This window comes from Lactuca saligna, chromosome 4 (genome assembly GCF_052625555.1).
Source record: "Lactuca saligna cultivar CGN05327 chromosome 4, ASM5262555v1, whole genome shotgun sequence".
In the NCBI taxonomy this organism is placed as follows: domain Eukaryota; kingdom Viridiplantae; phylum Streptophyta; class Magnoliopsida; order Asterales; family Asteraceae; genus Lactuca; species Lactuca saligna.
In genome coordinates, this window is record NC_136420.1 from 263,534,797 (window position 1) to 263,541,154 (window position 6,358).

General features: G+C 33.4%; 1 long non-coding RNA gene across 9 annotated transcripts; it reads left to right on the forward strand.

Moving 5' to 3' along the window:
• The first annotated feature begins 3,570 nt into the window (after positions 1–3,570).
• Positions 3,571–5,483, forward strand: LOC145043560 (uncharacterized). Of its 9 annotated transcripts, XR_013681066.1 has the most exons (8): positions 3,575–3,783; positions 3,900–4,053; positions 4,225–4,348; positions 4,467–4,561; positions 4,762–4,810; positions 4,909–4,936; positions 5,025–5,094; positions 5,205–5,483. It is a non-coding gene; the product is annotated as an uncharacterized LOC145043560 (long non-coding RNA). The 9 variants fall into 9 exon arrangements; XR_013681062.1 differs by having other exon boundaries at positions 4,909–5,094; XR_013681063.1 differs by lacking the exon at positions 4,909–4,936 and having other exon boundaries at positions 3,577–3,783.
• The last annotated feature ends 875 nt before the right edge of the window (positions 5,484–6,358 follow it).

The window sequence follows — 6,358 nt, forward strand, 5'->3', positions numbered from 1 at the left end:
TTGACAACGATGAGTCCATGTCAAAGTTCATGCCTTTCTTTTTTACCGGATATATTTGATTTCCATTTTTCTTTTATAAATGAGGTGAGTCTATATAAAAATATCTTTTACCATGTTTTATAAATAAATTTTAAATCACGAATATTTGGTAATTACTTTTGTAGAATACTATATTTGTATAGAAAACTCAATTATTTAGGTCCTAATAAAGCTAATAGTATTAAATTAAATTAAAAAGGAATTGTAAAGAAATATAACATTATAACATTAAATCACAAAAAATAAAATAAAAACTCCAATTATATATATATATATATATATATATATATATATATATATATATATATATATATATATATATATATATTAAATTTGGGTTACCATTATGAACAGTTCCTTTTTCTGATTGGCTATAATTTTTTTTAATAACTTTGTTTCTTGTTTCTTGTTTTTGTTTTTTTTATAAATAAGATACTCTTTGTATAATCCTTTTCAAGACTTTGAGATAATGCTTTACACGTATTTTGACGACCACAACCAACTACACTGTTACTCACCGCCATACTTAACCAATAGAATATTAACATATACACTCCATCAACTTTTAAATCTAGGATACGTGTCTTCTTCCTATAAGACTAAAGGGAGTGGGAGGCGCCAAGCCTCACCACTACCCTCGCTTCCAATTCGCTACACCACCTCCTTAATTATGCTAAACGGGTCGCTAAGAAGAACTTGCCAAAGAGCTAGAGAGAGAGAGAGAGAGAGAGAGAGAGAGGGAAGAACTGATTGGCTATTTTTTTCTTTTCCTTTCTTGGAGCATTGCTGCTGTCGTTAAGGTTTCATCTCCCCTTTAAACTAAAATCATACCAAAGCCCACGAAAAAGGTCATCAGAATAATGCTCCGGATACTATTTTCTCTTTGCATATTGTAACATACACGTTTTGAAATCGTGTATTGTAAATTATAAAAGAGAATAATATTATGTGAAATTGAGTGTTGAGTTCTAACGGATAGTTTTTACTAGAAATGAAGTAAAACTATGCTTAGAATCACTCATAAAATATTGGAAGTCTTATGAGATTCCAATTAAAAGCCAAATAGTGAAATTTAGCGAAAATATAAAATTTTAAATAAGTAAAAATTTATTATTTGATGTTGTAGAGAATCTCGTTAGAAACTTGTAGGCGAAAACCTCGTCGAAATCTGAGTTATAACGAAGAAGTTATGACCAACCGAAGATCCGCGACAAAACCGGCACGGTGCCGAATGACGTAAAAAGTGAGTTTTTGATAAACTAAATTTTAGCCTTAGAAATCTAAATGAAAGTTGCAGCATTCGTTAAACCGAGAAATTCGATAAAAAGAACGCCAAAATCTGACTTCGTATGAGGAAGTTATAATTTTTCGAAGTTTCAACTTAGCAGCAGACAGCTAAAAACTCGAATTTTAGATAGAGCGATATTTGACCGATACATCCTAAACGAGAATCGAAGGTCTCATCATATGTAGTACAACGGTAAAAAGTCTGACGAAAACGGATGTCGGATGAAGAAGTTATGAATTTTTAACGGATTTTCTTGTCCCGGTCTGTTAAAAATAATAATATTAAAAATAAAGTCAAAATTAGCTGACGAAGTCTACACAAAAGTTGTAGAGCGTAATTTTAGCTACGCGTGCATATAAAGAACGTCAAAAACGGAGCTCGTATGCGAAAGTTATTGATTTTAGAAGTTCGGGGCTCAAAAACCGAGAAATCTCGCATGAATAGTAACCGGCCACGTCACCTCGCACGAAGCAGGTGCGTCACCAGAGATGTGGCCTCTCCTCGCAGTGCCGCTTGTCGCACAGGTGTCCGAAACATGCGAAGCCACCGGAGACCCTCATTGCTGACACATCCTTCGCACGAGGAAGCCGCGTCACCGAGTTGTGTCCGTCGCTAATTGGTCCGAAGCCGCGGCCCAATGGCCTTCCGACGCGTCTCGCTTCGTGTCACCACTCCAAGCCTCACACCTGGCCACCGAACCTCGTTCTGGCTGTTGCGTGGCCTTCGCTGCTGCTGCCACCTGCCACCTGTCCCTCCGGATCCGAACCTCGCCCTATGAATGGAAGCCTGCGAGATCTTCCGGGTAATTTTAGAAAATTGCCATTTTTGGCCCCTTTTTCCATATTTTCTTCATTTTGACTTTTCCCGAAGCCCCGGTATCAATTTTATCACCCGAAACACGTCCCGAGACCCCCAAGAAGCCCGAAAATTTTATCTTTTCGGTTTTGAAGCCCTACCTTCGTAGAGCCCGATTTTCAATTAAGATCCCGGTTTTCAACATAGAAAGACATATTTAAAGCCGAAATGTTGTCCAAATTACTATTTTAACCCTCGATTAACTTAAGGTGAGTTCAATATATAGGAACAATTGTATGTTATGTGTTATATGTGCTATATGCTTGTCAGTGTTATTATTCTGAGTTATTTTCCCGTGTTATTTTATTCGCTATGTTTATAGCAATTATAATACCTTTGATCATGTGATCAATGAAAGGACTTAGATTCACATTGGTACTGGTACGTAGCCTCTGGCCATGTAGAGCATGTCTCCATAAGAGAATGACTTCTATTCTATGGCATTGGCAGAAGGTTAGATAAGAATGGTATGTAGCCTCTGACCATGTAGAGCATGACTCCGTAAGAGAATGAACTCTATTCTATGGTATTGGAAAATGATTAGACAGGGCTATAAGCCTGAAATCTACCAAAATGTTAATAAGAAATTATATGTCTTCTGTGCCAATTGGGCCAAAGCTTTATTGATGCATATCAAGTATTGAAATCGTTATGTCTCATTGAAAAGTATATCTTTGAATAAAGTCTTTGATTGATATGAACGCTTGTCACATGATTTCACATATGTCTTCTTGTTCCCTTCTGCTTCTGTCATATTGGTATATGTAAGGCATAAGATTATATTGTATCTATTTATTGAATTCACTAAGCGTTATCGCTTATTCCTCTCAATATTTAACAATTGCAGGTGATGAGTATTCCAATATAGCTTTATACTGCTGAAAGATTTAGAATAGTTAATAGTATTTCTCTGTATTTTTAATGTTCATGTATGTATATGAATAGTAGATTCCTGGGTAGACATGAAATGTAATAAAACTTAGTCGGTTTATATCCAATCCTTTGTAATCACTTTATCAATATAAAATATTGTTTTATAAATATGCATGTAGCATGTTTTGAGGAAGTAACTTAAGAAATCTTTTGAAATAGTATGAAAGTTTGGGTCTTTCATAAATACGAAAGTTGAGGTCTTTCACATATATTTCAAATTATGAAGAAATTATAAGAAGATTTGACAAAGAGAAAACGAATGTATTTGTTTGATGAATAGATAATATAGAGGAACTAAAATGAAAGCGATGTGTCTAGGTTCTAACACAATGGTCAAAGGACATTTTTTACTTATTTTTTCCCCTAAACTTACATCTTAATTCCCTAAAGTATAGTTAGTTGGTCACATTTAATATTAAACATAGTTTTAAAAAATATAATTTATTTATGTTTGAAAAAAAAGGGTGTTACCACTCCTTCTAGCTAATTACAATTCTTTAGATTTTCCATGTTAGTCGGTTCATCAATTTTGCGTCTTCCCCAAATTCCCACGTTATTCAATTCTTCGGTTTTGCAGCGTGGAGAAGAAAAAGGGGCGGCGACCAGAGTGCAACAACAATTTCAAGACATCGAGATGTAGAGGAAGAACACACACTCTGATTCTTCAGGTTTCTACTCATCAATTTCTGCTACAATTTATCTAGGTTTGATTTTTGTTTGTGCTTCTTTCAAATTTGCCAAAGTCCGTTAACTGAGCGAGTTCAACAAACGATTTCAACTACAGGGAAAGTAGATGCCCACATCCGAGTTCAAGAATCGATTGCATCATAAGTTAGTTCATCTAAGATTTATTTTGAAGCTATAGAAGGTAGATAGCCACCTGAGTCGACTGTAATTGTAGTGGTTCCTTTTTTCACTTGGCTGCCCTTTCGTTTCAGGTATCTCTCTTGCTTCTCCCTCTTAAAAAGAGATGGGGATTACTATTTTCTACATTTTTAAAGTTTTCATCTTTTTAGCTTTGTATGTTAGAATATACTTTATGCTTTACTTTTATAAAATTAATTCATTTTTAAAGGTTAATATCTCTTCCATAATTGTATAAATCTCAGGTTTTCAGTGAAACTGCTCCTGTAGAATACCGATTCACAAATCTATGAAAATCCGGTTTGTGTTGGGTTTCTCGAAATTAGAGAATCTAAGGTCACCAATTTATGTCGATCTGAAGTTCAATAGGTTTGTTTTTTGCTTAAACGGTTACTGATTCATCCACCATTTTCCAATCGTTTCAACTCCCTAGTTTTTGCTGGACATGATTCTTTTTCTGAAACTTGAAATTTTGTTTATTTGAAAGAGTTTTGCATTTTAGAGGGTTGGTTGTTGATGTGCTGATGCAAGTTATGGAAAGATTGTAGGCTTATTATGAATTTGAGGTAATGGTTCTTAAAGGTGAGCATACGGTCCAAATTCTTAAGTCTTTTTGCTGAATGACCAAGTATTTTAAATTTCTTTTACTGTCATTTCTCAAATACCTATAGAACATCATTTATGGAGGTAGGATTTTGTCCCCATCAACAATAAATAGTCTGTTACCATTATTTTTCTTTATAAACGAATATAATTGAGTGATTTTATGACATGTATTATAGGTTTTAGGTTGGAGGGAAGGGGCATAGATGATGATTATAGGATTTTAAGGTACATATAATGACCACTTTCTTTCTTTTTCTTATTAGCTATATCAATTGACATGTACTTTTCTGTTTGCTTCGTATATCAATGATTTTCTTTATCAGGTTTGTGAAAAGTGTTGTTCTTCATATGGTTAGGATTGTCTTTTTACACTTTCCGGATATCATTAATTGAAGTTGTTATATTTGTATAATATTTCTTCACCACTAAAAATTTATAGATGTTATGTCAAGTTGGGGAATCATCGCTTGCAAGTTTGAGGACAAAAGTACAAGGCAATGAATAAGAAGGTAAAGTATATATTTTTATCACTTCTATCATACTATTTTTTTCTGTTATAGAATTATTAATATTGGATATTGATGTAAAACCTCTAATACAAATGGTGCTGCATTTTAAGCTATGTATGATCTTAAAGGATTTGACTATGGTGGTGGTGATGGTGATGGTATGCAAGATGATGGTGGAGAGATTTTTTTATACAATGCTATTTTTAGGAAGTACAATGCTATTATTGGTAGAGTTTTTGAAGTACAATGTTTTAATAAGAAAAAAAATTGAAAGTACAATGTTGTAATAGAAAGGAATAGCAAGTACATGGCTATTTGTTGCATCTATGTCATTGGAAAATATGTAACAGTAGATTAAGAAGTTATCCAAAAAGGAATTAATTATTTTAGTTGTGGTACAATAAGTGTGTATAATAGAAATTTCTTGGTCCTTCTTGGAGGCTATTCATAAATAAATAAAATGTTCTCTTTAACATGCCATTGTGCACACTCCATGACCAAAGCAGGGTATATACCTAGTTTTTTTTGGAATTAAAAAACTTACCATTTTTTTAAAAAATCATACCTTTTAAGGTTATTCTTATTAAAGAAAATTAAAAAATCATACTTTTTTAAGGTTATTCTTATTAAAGAAAATTATAAATTTAGTTACTTTGTTATAAACTTTTACTTTTATATAATGATTTCTGTGACAATGTTTCTTTTCTGATTTTGGGTTTGTAAATTAACGCCATGAATTTAAGTATGTTTAACTAATGATACATAATCATTATTTCTTTATAAACTTTTACCTTTGTATAAATGGCGAAAAAACCCCACGTGCTAGGCACATGGGGCACCTAAACGCAGAAAACTAACGACTAAAATTGATAGGGATTGGGCGGGCATGAATTACATGAATGAGGGACGGTCCGAGTATATTTTCGAAAATAGGCATTGAATGTGCAAATTGACATTTGGACCATGGACGATTCATGTAATTTACTCATTTAATTTTCTATTGTTATAAATATTTACTCCTTTAATTTTCTATGTTATAAATATTAAATCTCGCATCGGCTACTGAACAGGAGGAGGCATGGAGTCTAGCCGAAACGTTTCCAGCTAATCCACTTCTATCTTCTGCTCTTATTTTTCCTCTTCACGTGTCATTTCTGCCTAAGTCTGAGTGTTCATACCTTCCACGTTTCTTATATTCCTTCCTACTCATCAATCCTAGATTTACCGTTTGCTTTTACCTACCACCTCCTTCTTTATTTCGATT